The sequence below is a fragment of the Pongo pygmaeus genome, chromosome 2, assembly GCF_028885625.2.
Source record: "Pongo pygmaeus isolate AG05252 chromosome 2, NHGRI_mPonPyg2-v2.0_pri, whole genome shotgun sequence".
NCBI classification, from domain to species: Eukaryota; Metazoa; Chordata; class Mammalia; order Primates; family Hominidae; genus Pongo; species Pongo pygmaeus.
This window is the reverse complement of record NC_085930.1, coordinates 195,985,727-196,001,312: the sequence shown is the minus strand read 5'-3', so window position 1 is coordinate 196,001,312 and position 15,586 is coordinate 195,985,727. Positions and strand designations below refer to the sequence as shown.

General features: G+C 44.8%; 1 non-coding gene across 1 annotated transcript; it reads left to right on the top strand.

Moving 5' to 3' along the window:
* Positions 1-10,920: 10,920 nt before the first annotated feature.
* On the top strand, positions 10,921-11,024 carry LOC129034357 (U6 spliceosomal RNA). The gene has a single exon (XR_008501856.1). It is a non-coding gene; the product is annotated as a U6 spliceosomal RNA (small nuclear RNA).
* Positions 11,025-15,586: the final 4,562 nt, after the last annotated feature.

The window sequence follows — 15,586 nt, the reverse complement described above, 5'->3', positions numbered from 1 at the left end:
AATGGATTTGCAGATGTCATTTGCAGATGTCTCTGGAGTGGCCAATTCTATTCTCATATCATTTCCGGTCTCTCGCTGTCTTTTTAAGAGTGTTACTGATTTTAACCTAACAGGTGTGAGGAATGCCTGAAAAAATCATAAACTTTTGCAAATGGGTAGAAGCTAAGGAGCAGTAATTTTCCTTGGAACGCACGAATTTAAATGGACACTTTGGCAGATACAGCTCTGTGCCGCTTTGGGACTACATCGGTTTTGATTCCGTCTATATTGGTCATTTTTTAAAGGCTGTAAACTTTGCCGATATATAGTGGAATGTTGATTTATTGAAATTCAGAGCAATGATATCCTTGCTGCGTAAACTGCACGGGTCTTTAGCTCCAGACCTTTTCAATTAGCATCCCATCTCAGGTCCCTCGACAAAAACAAAAAACAATATATGTAGTCATTTAACTTTAAAATACAACTCTACCCATGGTGCAAAATATCATCGAGACTCTCAGGGAAACATTTTCTCATATTCAGAAGGCCAACTTAAAGAATCATTACTGGGAAAGCTGACTCAATTTTCTACATTATAGAAGATATTTGGTTCTAAATACTACTTTTTGTAATACAAAAATTATTTATTTATTTGAAAATTCTTACCGTGCCAGGAACTAGGACAAAGATTAAGAATACCAAGATGGCAAAGTGGGCCTGGCCCTCAGTCTAGTGGTACTGCTCCTCATTCATCCCTCTGTAATGTTCGAAATCCAGATTTGAGGTGATGCCAGACAATTTCTGAGAATGATGGTTGTCACAGATCCTTGTTGTCTCATCCAAAATCTACTAAAAATATCCTGAGATCTAAGAAATTGAAAAAATACTAAATCGAAAAAGTGACCAACCGTTTGGTTTCACTTGAGCCTTAGGGTGAAAACAATTGATCATAGGGTGATACCAGTCAACAATTAACACTTAATCGTTGGTTGTTTTCTTTAGGATTAGCACTACACTAGATGGTGTAGGATTTTCAAGTCTCTTAAGAGGAAATAAGGGCTAAACTCTATGGTATAGGTTTACAAGTGCTAAGTAAGTTTCAAGGTAAGAAAACTTCAAATACAGTCAAAATCCACACCCACACTGCCTATAACCTTACAGTGTATTCCTAATAAATGCAGTGCTTACCACATTTGCGTGTGCTTACTAAATAGTAAATAACATTAGTAACTAATAAATGAATTAAAGATCAAAACGTATACTTTAACAAAGTTTTGCACATCAACACAGAGCATGCTCTTTTAAATTTAAGTGATTCTGCTTACCTGGAATCTGAAATTAGATAGCCTTCTCAGTGGACTATAAATGCTTCTTTGTCAACCTTCAGTGTTTGAACCATTTATACTGCAAATAATCCTAAAAGTCAGATTATTTCCCTATCTAAGCCAACTAAGGTAGTTTAGTTTTGCTCTTCAAGAGCCTCAGCTGACAATTCTAAAGCTATCTAGCAACCAGAGAAGCAAAGAATTAGTACAAATCTGTCAGTGCTATATGGAAAAACAATAACAAAACCTTGAAAGAATATGCTTTCAGCCGGGCGCGGTGGCTCATGCCTGTAATCGCAGCGCTTTGGGATGCCAAGATGGGCAGATCATGAGGTCAGGAGATCTAGACCATCCTGGCCAACATGGTGAAACCCTGTCTCTACCAAAAGTACAAAAATTAGCTGGGTGTGGTGGTGTGCGCCTGTAGTCGCAGCTACTCTGGAGGCTGAGGCAGGAAAATCGCTTGAATACGGGAGGCGGAGATTGCACTCCAGCCTGGGTGACAGAGCGAGACTCTGTCTAAAAATAAATAAATAAATAAATAAATAATATGCTTTGTGTTGATAGTGACATCTTCCTATAAAAAGTACCATGTACCCTCATCATTCAGGGAGCATTTGTATGCCATCTTGAGATTCTTACATTATTTTGAACCCATCAGTTGATTTTAAGTAATAGCTGCACATTTAAAGCGGTGTCTGGATAATCTATTGATATATAGACATTTGTTAAGGTATCTGTTTTTGATCTAATTATTACTTATTAATGTTGTTATTTAGTAATAATAAAGTATAAAGCACAAAGTATAGTACATGCTGTCCTTACATCTGTAATTTCAGTGTTTAAAAATAACTGGGCTGGGCATGGCGGCTCACGCCTCTAATCCCAGCACTTTGGGAAGCTAAGCCAGGTGGATCACGAGGTCAGCAGATTGAGACCATCCTCACTAACATGGTGAAAGCCCATCTCTACTAAAAATATAAAAAATTAGCCGGGCATGGTGGCACGCGCCTGTAGTCCCAGCTACTCAGGAGGCTGAGGCATGAGAATCACTTGAACCCGGGAGATGGAGGTTGCAGTAAACAGAGATCGCGCCGCTGCACTCCAGCCTGGGTGACAGAGTAAGACTCCACCTTAAAAAAACAAAAAAACAAAAAAACAAACAAAAAAACTGCCTGGAGCTGGATAGAGATGGTGGTGCTACTCACCTCCTTTTTTTTCTTTTTCTTTTTCTTTTTTTCTTTTTTGGCAAACCCAGGATAATCTCTGTAACCTCTTTTTATTACACAGTTTCTGAGGAAATTAGAGGCTAGGTTCTGCTTGCCTGTGACCCCTGACACAATTTGGAGGGTTGCACTTACTGCCATGTTCTTACGCTGTAACTTAAAAAACATTTGTGGTTGGGCGTGATGGCTCACATCTGTGATCCCAGCACTTTGGGAGGCTGAGGGGAGCCGAACAACTGACATTAGGAGTTCGAGACCAGCCTGGCAAACATGGAGAAATCCAGTCTCTACAAAAAATATAAAAATTAGGCTAGGCATGGTGGCACATGCCTAATCCCAACACTTTGGGAGGTCGAGGCGGGCGGGTCACTTGAGGTCAGGAGTTCGTGACCAGCCTGGCCAACCTGGTGAAACTCCCTTTCTACTAAAAATACAAAAATCAGTCTGATGTGGTGGTGTGCGCCTGTAATCCCAGCTACTCGGGAGGCTGAGGCAGGAGAATTGCTTGAACCCGGGAGGCAGAGGTTGCAGTGAGCCGAGATCATGCCACTGCACTCTAGCCTGGGTGACAGAGCAAGACTCTGTCTCGGGGCGGGGTGGGGGAATACAAAAATTAGCCGGTTGTGGTGGTGCACACCTGTGATCCCAGCTACTCAGGCAGGAGAATCACTTGAATTTGGGAGGCGGAGGTTGCAGTGAGCTGAGATCCAGCTACTGCACTCCAACCTAGGCGATGGAGAAAGATTATGTCTCAAAATAATAATAATAATAATTTGCATCAAGATAGATAAAGATATTAACAGAGTTGAAGAAAATGGGGAAAACTGAGGAGGACCACGGAAGGACTTTTAAACTAGCTAAGAACTAGTTTTGACTCTGCCAATCCAAGGTTATTAAACTTTTGTGTAGCCAAGATGCAGAAGTTTTTCTATGTTTATAGAGGAAGACTTTAAAATACAAGTACTTTGCTGTACTTCAAATCAGGTGATCAGAAACTGTGGTATGCATAAAAGTCAATGGGAACATCTATTTGAAATGCAGATACTTGTGGACTCTGCCCTCTCACCCAGATTCACTGGATCTCAGCTGAGGTGGGGCCAGCTTTTGATTTTGAAAAATAAGGCTGGGAGCAGTGGCTCATGCCTGTAATCCCAGCACTCTGGGAGGCCGAGGTGGGCGGATCACTTGAGATCAGTAGTTCGAGACCAGCCAGGCCAACATGGTGAAACCCCATCTCTACCAAAAATACAAAAATTAGCTGGGCATGGTGACGCACACCTGTGGTCCCAGCTACTCGGGAGGCTGAGGCAGGAAAGCAGGAGAATCGCTTGAATCTGGGAGGCAGAGGGTGCAGTGGCATGGTCGTGGCACTCCAGCCTGGACAACATCTTTATTTTACCTCAAAGATTCACTATTTTGGCCTGGCATGGTGACCCACATCTGTAATTCCAGCACTTTGGGAGGCCAAGGCCAGTGGATCACCTGAGGTCCGGAGTTTGAGACCAGCCTGGCCAACGTGGTGAAACCCTGTCTCTACTAAAAATACAAAAAATTAGCCAGGCGTGGTGGCGGGCGCCTGTAATCCCAGGTACTTGGAAGGCTGAGGCAGGAGAATTGCTTGAACTCAGGAGGTGGAGGTTGCAGTGAGCCAAGATCGCGCCACTGCACTCCAGCCTGGGTGACAGAGCAAGACTCTGTCTCAAAAAAAAAAAAAAAAAAAAAATCACTATTTTGCATCAATTTGCACGTCTCTTCTAGATTACATGAAGTCTCCAGAATTAGGATTGTCTTCAGGACAAACCTACATCTCTGTGAGGGATGGAAGAAAGACCGTGATTGGCAATCTCACCCCAAAAATGTGGGCCTGGTATCTGGAACCCTACTCCTATGCCCCATTACCTGGGGCTCTATACTGCCTTTTTTATGTGACACAACCAGCTCATCTTTCATGTTTGTTTGTTTGTTTGTTTTCTTTTTGAGACAGAGTTTCGCTCTTGTTGCCCAAGCTGGAGTGCAGTGATGCAATCTCGGCTCACCGCAGCCTCTGTCTCCCGGGTTCAAGCGATTCTCCTGCCTCAGCCTCCCGAGTAGCTGGGATTACAGGCATCCACCACCACGCCCGGCTAATTTTGTATTTTTAGTAGAGACGGGGTTTCTCTATGTTGGTCAGACTGGTCTCGAACTCCGAACCTCTCGAACTCCGAACCTCAGGTGATCCGCCCGCCTCCGCCTCCGCCTCCCAAAGTGCTGGGATTACAGGCGTGAGCCACCATGCCTGGCCAAGAATTTATCTCTTTTAATTCTCATAACACTCCCGGCCTCATCTTTCATCTTTATCATATATATGAGATAAAGTTCATATACATGTACATATAAACTATATATATATATACATATATTCCTATATAGTTCATTAAAAATAGTAGTTATATCATTTTTTGGAAATGACAGAAAAGAAAATAATCACCAACCCCAAGAATGTCTGTTTGTTGTTAAACATAATGGAAATCATAGTTTAGGTAAAAATTTTTTCCTCTATTTTTTCTTATTTATTTATTTATTTATTCATTTATTTATTTTGGAGACAGAGTCTCACTCTGTCACCCAGGCTGGAGTACCTGTAGTGGCATGATCTTGGCTCACTGCAGCCTCCACCTCCCGGGTTCAAGCAATTCTCCTGCCTCAGCCTCCCCAGTAGCTGGGACTACAGGTACACGCCACCACAATTGGCTAAGTTTTTGTATTTTTAGTAGAGACAGGGTTTCATCTTGTTGGCCAGGCTGGTTTCGAACTCCTGACCTCAAGTGATCCGCCTGCCTCGGCATCCCAAAGTGCTGGGATTACAGGCGTGAGCCACCGTGCCCAGCTCTTTTTTCTTTCTTTTCTGTTTGTTTGTTTGTTTTTGTTTTTTGAGACAGAGTCTCTCTCTGTTGCCCATGCTGGAGTGCAAACGGTGCAGTCTGGCTCACTGCAACCTCTACCTCCCAGATCCAAGTAGTTCTCCTGTTTCAGCCTCCCAAGTAGCTGGGATTACAGGTGCATGCCACTACACCCAGCTAATTTTTGTATTTGAGTAGAGATGGGGTTTCGCCATGTTGGCCAGGCTGGTCTCGAACTCCTGACTTCAGGTGATCCATCCGTCCCGGCCCCGCAATGTGCCGGGATTACAGGCATGAGCCACCGCACCCGGCCCTTCATTATTTTAATAGGAAAAAAATACTATTAAAATAATAAAACTATAAACAACCTAAATGGCTGTCAAAAGGGGATTGGTTAGTAAATTGTATGCTGTGTGTATTAGTCATTACAAACAATGAGGTCTACTTCTACTTCTAGAAAGGTGGAGTAGACAAAATTTTTCCTGTTCCTCCTACTAAGTGCAACTAAAAACCCTGGACGTTATATATAAAGCAAACACGAGAAGACTCTGGGAGGTGGGGAAAAGAAGGCAGACAGGTAGGAACCTCAAGATACACATGATAGTGAATTCCCTGGGTTTTCTTCTTCCTTCACACATCCTGAATTGAAACTGAAGAAGCTAGCAACCCAGAAAAGCCAACAGGCATAGACTAGAAAAGCTCCAGCAAAAGGCTGCTTTCTCTACCCAGGACAGAGGCATTCTAGGAAGATAGAAAAGTTTTAGACAGTAATTCCATTATTTCAGCCAAATACCACAGAAGCAGCTGTGGTCCTACCCAAACCCATGCCAGCAAAAGGCAACTGGGGAGCCCATGCTTCTACCCTTGGGAGGCTGGAATGAGGTTCTCTGACAACCTCCACCCCTAGACCCCCGCCACTACCACCACCACATTGCCAGAGGAGACCACGGAGCAGCTTCAACTTCCAGGCCCACCCACCAGGCAGGAACAAAGGTGATCCTTCAGATCCCACTAAGGTGGTGTCATAGGCCTGCTGGGAAATCAGGACTTGATGGCACAGTCGTCATGAGGCCACCTCATTGTAGTGTCGGTGGAGACCACATGAGGAACTCCAGCCCCCACCCAGCAGTAACAAGGATCATCCCCTCTGGTGTGTGTGAGAAATCCGGACTTCTACCTCCTGCTGGCAGTAGGAAGGCTGTGCTGTCCTTCCCTGGCCAGAGCGGCATCAGAGAAAGCCAGCCAGAGCCAGAGGTTGAAGTAAGATCTAATGAGCATGTGAAAAATGCTCAGCACCACTAATCACTAGAGGAATGCAAATCAAAACCTCAATGAGATACCACTTCACACCCATTAAGATGACTATTATTATTTTAAATAGAGAAGGGGGTGGGAAGGGTTGGGAGGCGAGTCTCAATTGTTGCTTAGGCTGGTCGAGAACTCCTAGGCTTAAGCGATCCTCCTGCCTCGGCCTCCCAAAGTGCTGGGATTACAGGTGTGAGCCAGCACGGCTGACCAAAATGACTATTAATTTTTTTAAAAAATAGAAAATAACAATTGTTGGTGTGGATGTGGAAAACCAAAATCCTTGTACATTGCTAGTAGAAATGTAAAATGGTGTAGCCACTGTGAACAGTATGGCAGTTACTCCAAAAATTAAAGAATTATCATATGATCCACCAATTCCACTTCTGAGTATATACCTAAAATAATTGATAGCAGGGATGCAAACAGATTATTTGTACACCAGTGTTCATAGCAGCATTATTCACAATAGCCAAAAGGTGACAGCAACCCAAGCAGCCATTGATGGATCAGTAGATAAAACAAGTGGTTCACGCCTGTAATTCCAGCACTCTGGGAGGCTCAGACATGAAGATCAGTTGAGTCCAGAAGTTTGAGACCAGCCTGGGCAATATAGGGAGACTCCATCTCTACAAAAAAATCAAATAATTAGCCAGGTGTGGTGGCACGTGCTTGTGGTCCCAGCTACTCAGGGAAGGCTGAGGCAGGAGGCTTGCTTGAGCCTGGGAGATGAAGGCAGCAGTGAGTCATGATCACGCCACTGCACTCCAGCCCGGGGGCAAAAGAACAAGACCCTGTCTCCAAAAAACAAACAACACAAAAAATCAAATTGTGCTTTATACATCAATGGAATATTATTCAGCCTTAAAAAGGAATGAAATTCCGATCCATGCTACAGTACGAATGCACCTTTGAAGACATTATGCTAAGTGAAATAAACCAGACACAGAAGGACAAGTAGTATATGATTGCACTTATAGGAGCATAGAAACAGAAAGTAGGAGGGTTATCAGGGACTAGGGGAGGGGAGAATGAGGAGTTACTGTTTGATGTGTACAGAGTTCCAATTTGGGGAGAAAGGTTTGCAGATGAATAGCCGTCATGGTTGTATCATATCATGAATATGCACAATGCTACTGAAGTATACACTTAAAAATGGTTAAAATGGTACTTTTTATTTTATGCCTATTTTACCAAAATAAAAATATATTCCTAGCCAGATAATCTAGTTAGAATGAAGTTAATCCATTAGAATGTTTTCCCACCTAATTGTAGTTGTTAGTCTACTGATTTAAAGAATAGGCCAGGCACGGTGGCTCATGCCTGTAATCCCAACACTTTGGGAGGCCAAGGCAGGTAGATCACTTGAGGTCAGGAGTTCGAGACCAGCCTGGCCAACATAGTGAAACCCCATCTCCACTAAAAATACAAAAATTATCCGGGTGTGGTGTCACGCACCTATAATCCCAGCTACTCGGGAGGCTGAGGCAGGAGAATCACTTGAACCCGGGAGGCGGAAGTTGCAGTGAGGTGAGGTCATGCCATTGCACTCCAGACTGGGCAACAGAGCGACACTCCGTCTCAAAGAAAAAGAAAGAAAGAAAGAAAAACACAGAGAGAGAGAAAAAAAAGATCTTGAGTCACATAACAATACAAAAGTCTCCAGATTTCAACAGAAAATCACTTAAGCCGGCTGGGCGCGGTGGCTCACACCTGTAATCCCAGCACTTTGGGAGGCCGAGGCGGGTGGATCACAAGGTCAGGAGATCAAGACCATCCTGGCTAACACGGTGAAACCCCGTCTCTACTAAAAATACAAAAAATTAGCCAGTGCATGGTGGCGGGCACCTGTAGTCCCAGCTGCTGGGGAGGCTGAGGCAGGAGAATGGTGTGAGCCCGGGAGGCGGAGCTTGTAGTGAGCCCGGATTGCGCCACTGCACTCCAGCCTGAGGGACAGGGCGAGACTCCGTCTCAAAATAAAATAAAATAAAATAAAATCACTTAAGCCAAAAATCGTGGCCGGGCACGGTGGCTCACACCTGTAATCCCAGCCCTTTGGGAAACCAAAGTGGGAGGATCACCTGAGGTCAGGAGTTCAAGACCAGCCTAGCCAACATGGTGAAACCCCATCTCCACAAAAATAGCAAAAAAATTAGCCAGGCATGATGGCAGGTGCCTGTAATCCCAGCTACTCGGGAGGCTGAGGTGGGAGAATCGCTTGAACCCGGAAGGTGGAGGTTCCAGTGAGCAGAGATTGTGCCATTGCACTCCAGCCTCGGTGACAAAGGGAGACTCCGTCTCAAAAAAAAAAAAAAAAAAAAATCATGAAGATCTCAAACTGAAAGAAAAAGACAATGGATGCTGACTCTGAGATGACAGAAATGTTGGAATTATTATACTGGTCAATGTTGTAAAGCAGCCATGACGAAAATGCTTTGGTGACCAATTATGAACATGCTTGAGACAAATGAAAAAATAAAAAGGAAACATTGATAAATTGGACTTATCCTTAAAACCCTTTGCTCTCTTCTTCCCTCCTCCTCCTTCTCCATCTCCTCCTTTTCCTTCTTCTCCCAATGGCAAGTAGATTATATTGGCCTTGGGCTGGGACACTCGGGGGGAACCCACACCCATGCTGTGTGTGTGTGGGCAGGACAAGATTGAAGCTGTCTGATGGTCACTTGCAGCATGACAGGTTCTGGCTGTGTTGGATGACGAGTTGCTGAGGGCCTGGTTGGCTGGTAGCTGCAAAACCCAGACATTCCTGCCGGCTGCATCTTCGCGGAGAGCTGGGATTAGGCGAGGAGTCCAGGGCCTGGATGCAGAGCCTGGGGATGCGTGGGGGTCAGGGAGGGTGGACCAGGGAAACCTGTGTGCTGGTTAGCATGGTCTATCTGCGGTTTCAAAGACAGAGCACCACCAGAGGAGGAACCCTGTCTGGGTGTGCTGAAAGTGGCCCAGCAGAACATAAGGTTGTGGCTGGGACATGAATGCACCTCAGGGAGCACTAAACTGCTCTGAGCTGCTGATTAGGGCCATAGGCTAGCTATGTGGGCCCATATTGAGGTAGGGGCTGAGCAGTCCCAGCGGCACCGCCCAGGCTGCCTGCTCTGGGGTCCCTGCAAAAGCCGCCGCTGAGCCCACGGACTTCCGGGTCGCAAGCACGTGGGGTCTGAACATCTGCTTGGCTGGGTCAGCTGCTGTGACAATGCCTGGGGCGATCGTGCCCTCCAGCGCTGCCTGCATGCCGAGGAGGAGGCGAGTCCCCGCGTGAATAATCGGGCTCCGCCGTCTCACAGCGGATGTCAGAAGGTCAGGTCGCTCTGCTCCTTTCGCCTCCGTTTTTCTTCCTCATGGAAACTTTCTTGAGCTGCAGAAAAAGCTGGTCCTTCTCTTTCTGCCGGGCCCACAGCTTCTCCTACAGCGTCAAAATTTGTTCCTTCGGTCTCCTCTGGTGACATTCTCTCTTCCATCTCCTTTCTCTTCCTTCGTCTGCTCTTCCTCCATCTTCTCGCCATCACCTTATCCGCCGCCTCCTCTCCCCTCTCGCCCCGCAGCCTGCGATCCCGCCGGGGGCGCTCCGGGCACACTGTCTGCGCGACCCCCCACGGGACCCAGCCCCCAGGCCAGCTCGCCCCGCCGGCCACAGGGGCTGGGGGCACCCGCCGCCAGCCCAGCTGGCAGCTATGGCTCCTCCGAGCGCACAGGAAAACCTTGGCTTTTGAAAGACCCTGTTAAAATAAGGATGAAAAGATAAGCTGTAGAGGAGAAAATATGTGCAGACCACATATCTGGCAAAGTACTGGTATGATAAAAACTCGCAAAAAACTCAACAGTAAAAAAACAACAGTTTTGGCTGGGTGCGGTGGCTCACGCCTGTAATCCCCGCACTTGGGGAGGCCGGGGCGGGCAGATCGTCTGAGGCTGGGAGTTCGAGACCAGCCTGGCCAGCATGGTGACATCCCGTCTCTAATGAAAATATAAAAATTAGCCGAGCGTCGTGGCAGACACCTGTAATCCCAGCTACTCGGGAAGCCGAGGCAGGAGAATCTCTTGAACCCGGGAGACGGAGGTTGCAATGAGCCCAGATCGAGCTACTGCACTCCTGCCTGGGCAACAGAGCGAGACTCCGTCTCAAAAACAAAAGCAAAAACAAAAGCAAAACAGTCCTAATACGGCAAGAACAAAAGATTTGAAAAACATTCCGTGCTCACTTCTGTAGCACATATACTAAAAAATCGGAACGATACAGATTAGCATGGGCCCTGCGTAAAGATGACATGCAAATTCATGGAGTGTTGCATATTTTAAAAAAATTAAACAAAACTTAAAGAAGAAAACAAACATTTCACTGAGGAGGATATACAGATGGCAAACAAGCATACGAAAAGAGTTTAACACTATTAGCCATTTGAGAAATGCAAATAAAAACCACAATGAAATATCGCTATACATCTATTAGAATGGCTAAAATTACAAATTCTGACAAGGATGCATAGAAACTGGATCTCTCATCCTCTGCTAGTGGAAATGTAAAGTGAGTTGTAGCCACCTGGAAAGCAGTAATAGTTTCTTTTCTTTTTTTTTTCTTTTCTTTTTTTTTTTTGATAAGGAGTCTCACTCTTTTGCCCAGGCTGGAGTGCAGTTTCATGGTCTCGGCTCACTGCAACCTCTGCCTCCCAGGCTCAAGCGATTCTCCTGCCTCAGCCTCCCGAGTAGCTGGGATTACAGGAACCCACCACCATGCCTGACTAATTTTTGTATTTTTATTAGAGACAGAGTTTCACCATGTTGGCCAGGCTGGTCTCGAACTCCTGACCTCAGGTGATCTGTCCGCCTTGGCCTCCCAGAGTGCTGGGATTACAGGGGTGAGCCGCTATGCCTGGTTGCAGTAATAGTTTCTTAAAAAGCTAAACAGGTAACCACCACCATACCATGTGATCCAGCAATTTCACTCTTGGGCTTTTAGCTGAGAGAAATGAAGAGTTACGTTCACACAAAGACTCTGATATGAATGTTCATAGCAGCTTTATTTATAACAGGCAGAAACTGAAAACAATCCAGATGTCTTTCAATGGATGAATGGTTAAACTGATATATTCATACTGTGGAATACTACTTGGTAATAAAAAGAAAGGGTCTATTTATTATTACATATCTGCATGAATCTCCAGATTATTATGCTGAATTTTAAGTCAATGCTAAAAAGTTACCCCCTGGCCGGGCGTGGTGGCTCACGCCTGTAATCCCAGCACTTTGGAGGCCTAGGCAGGTGGATCACTTGAGGTCAAGAGTTCGAGACCAGCCTGGCCAACATGGGGAAACCCCATTTCTACTAAAAATACAAAAATTAGCTGGGCATGGTGGCACATGACTGTAATCTCAGCTACTCGGGAGGCTGAGGCAGGAGAATTGCTTGAACCCAGGAGGCGGAGGTTGCAGTGAGCTGAAATCATACCACTGCACTCCAGCCGGGTGATAGAGTGAGACTCCGTCTCAAATAAATAAATAAATAAATAAATAAATAAATAGTTACCTCCTGCATGATATAACATTTTTGAAAAGACAAAATTATAGAAATAGAAAATAGTAGTGGTTGTCGGGTGTTAAGGAGAGAATGGGGGAAGGAGACAGATGAACTGCGGCTATTAAAGGGCAACATGGGCCAGGCCTGGTGGCTCACGCCTGTAATCCCAATGCTTTGAGAGGCTGAGGCAGGTGGATCACCTGAGGTCAGGAGTTTGAGACCAGCCTGGCCAACATGGTGAAACCTGGTCTCTTGGAAAATACAATGATCTTTGAGCATTTACAATATATAAACATCTGTCTCAAATAAATAAATAAATAGTTACCTCCTGCAAGATATAACATTTTTGAAAACACAAAATTATAGAAATAGAAAACAATAGTGATTGTCAGGGGTTAAAAAATATAAAAATTAGCTGGGCATGGTGATGTGCACCTGTAATTCCAGCTACTCGGGAGGCTGAGGCAGGAGAGTCACTTGAACCCAGGAGGGGGAGTTTGCAGGGAGCCGAGATCACACCACTGTACTCCAGCCTGGGCGACAGAGCAAGACTCCATCTCAAAAATAAATAAATAAAAAATAATAAATAAAAGTTAATAAATAAAAATTTAAAAATAAATTATCTGGATATAGTAGTGCACGCCTGTAGTTCCAGCTTCTCAGGAAGCCAAAGTGGGAGGATTGATTGAACCCAGGAGTCCGAGGCTGCAGTGAGCTGTGATCGTGCCACTGCACTCCAGCCTGGGTGACAAAGTGAGACTCTGTCTCCAAAAAAATAAAATAAAGAGAGAGAATGATTGTTAAATGCAATATGACCTCCTAGAGTGAATACTGGTACAATAGAATTGCCAGAGGCGTTCTAACCTGACAGACTCCATCTTGAGTGAGGGCTAGGAAAATGAGGCTGGAACTTGCTGGGATGCTGTACCAGAAAGGTATTCGTAGCCTCTAGATGTTTAGTAAGGGAACAAATTGATAATGTTTTCTAAACAGACCCAGACTGGGGAGTGTCCTGATATCCCGATATCTTGAGAACGAAGGCATTCCTAATTTTGCTTTAAAGATAATAATATTGATTCTTGCAAAATATAGTAATTAAGAAAATTAATCCTTTATCACAAACCCTTGAGTACAGCACATCTTCCCATGATCTTTTTTTATTCTATATATACAAGTATTGTACCTACGGTGGACGCATTCTTCCTCTTACTTTCGGGAACGTTCTACTCTGTCTATGGAATAGCTGTACTTTCACTGCTTTACTTTCTTAATGAACTTGCTTCTACTTTGCACTGTGAACTCACCCTGAATTCTTTCTTGTGCAAGATCCAAGAACCCTCTCTTGGGGTCTGGATTGGGACCCCCTTCCTGTAACAAAATGACGTTAGTGAAAAACAACAACAACAATGAAGTCTCTAGATCTCTGTGTACCAATATGCAAAGATGTTTATATATTGTAAATTCTCAAAGATCATTATGTTTTGCAAGGTCCTGTTTGTGTGAAAAAATGGAGGGGTAAGCCGGGTGCAGTGGCTCACGCCTGTAATCCCAGCACTTTGGGAGGCTGAGGCAGGTGGATCATCTGAGCTCAGGAATTCGAGACCAGCCTGGCTAACATGGCAAAACCCCGTCTCTACTAAAAATACAAAAATGAGCAAAATTACAAAAATACAAAAATGAGCCAGACATGGTGGCACACACCTGTCATCCCAGCTACTCAGGAGGCTGAGGTAGGAGAATCTCTTGAACCCGGGAGGCGGAGGATGCAGTGAGCCGAGATTGTGCCACTACAGTCTAGCCTGGGTGACAGAGCTAGACTCTGTCTCAAAAATAGTAATAATTTAAAAAATGGATGGATAAGCAGGGCCTGGTGGCTCACATCTGTAATCCCAGCACTTTGAGAGGCTGAGGTGGGAGGATTGCTTCAGCTCAGGAGTTTGAGACCAGCCTGGGCAACATAGTAAGATCCCATCTCTATATTTAAAAAAAAATGGATGGGTACATGCGTAGGTTTATGCAGAGAAACATGTATTATACATAATTATTTCAATCAAATTTTCTAGAAGGAAACAGTGATTTCCTCTAATAGGGAGTGCAAATGGGAAACAGACAGGAAAACCTTACTTTTTTTTGAGACAGACTTGCTCTGTCACTCAGGTTGGAGTGCACTGGCACGCTCTCGGCTCACTGCAATCTCTGCCTCCCAGGTTCCAGCTATTCTCCTGCCTCAGCCTCCCAAGTAGCTGGAATTACAAGCGTGTGCCACCATGCCTGGCTGATTTTTGTATTTTTAATAGAGACAGGGTTTCGTCATGTTGGCCAGGCTGGTGTTGAACTCCTGACCTCAGGTGATCCGCCCCTGATTGGCCTCCCAAAGTGCTGGGATTACAGACGTGAGCCACCGCACCTGGCCAGAAAACTTACTTTTTGCTTGACACACTACTGTTCAGTTTATATTTTTTTAGTATCATGAGCATATATTACAACTATAATTTTTTTTTTTTTTTTTTTTTTAGACAGGGTCGCCCTCTGTTGCCAGGCTGAAGTACAGTGGCTCAAACATAGCTCACTGCAACCTCAAATTCCTGGGCTCAAACCATCCTTCCACCATAGCTTCCCAAGTAGCTGGGACTACAGGCAGGTGCCACCATGCCCAGTGATTTTTTAATTTTTATTTTTGTAGAGATAGGGCCTTGCTCTGTCGCCCAGGTTGGTCTTGAACTCTTGGCCTCAAGTAATCCTCTCACCTCAGCCTCCCAAAGTGCTGGGATTACAGGCATGAGCCACCAGACCCAGTGACATTTATAATTTTTAAAACTATAATTACAATGCTGTCATTATTTAGGTTCGAGCAAATCTAATTGTGTCTTCCTTAAATAGGGCATGATTGTTTTTTATTATAGGAGTATTTCCTTTATCAAATGACTAATAATAGGTTTATTTAAAAATGCCTTATATTGTGATTTAATTTGTAAAAGTGTGCCACTTTCTCCACCTTTTTTTATTCATCTCTTAAAATTTACTTATCCTGTCAGGGTGCGGTGGCTCATGCCTGTAATCCCAGCACTTTGGGAGGCTGAGGCAGGATCACTAGGTCACGAGATCGAGACCATCCTGGCCAACATGGTGAAACCCTGTCTCTACTAAAAATACAAAAATTAGCTGGGCATGGTGGCGCACGCCTGTAGTCCCAGCTACTCAGGAGGCTGAAGCAGAAGAATCGCTTGAACCCAGGAGGCGGAGGTTGCAGTGAGCCGAGATGGCGCCACTTTGCTCCAGCCTGGGCGACAGAGACTCCATCTAAAAAAAAAAAAAAAAAAATTTACTTATCTCACCTGGGTGCGG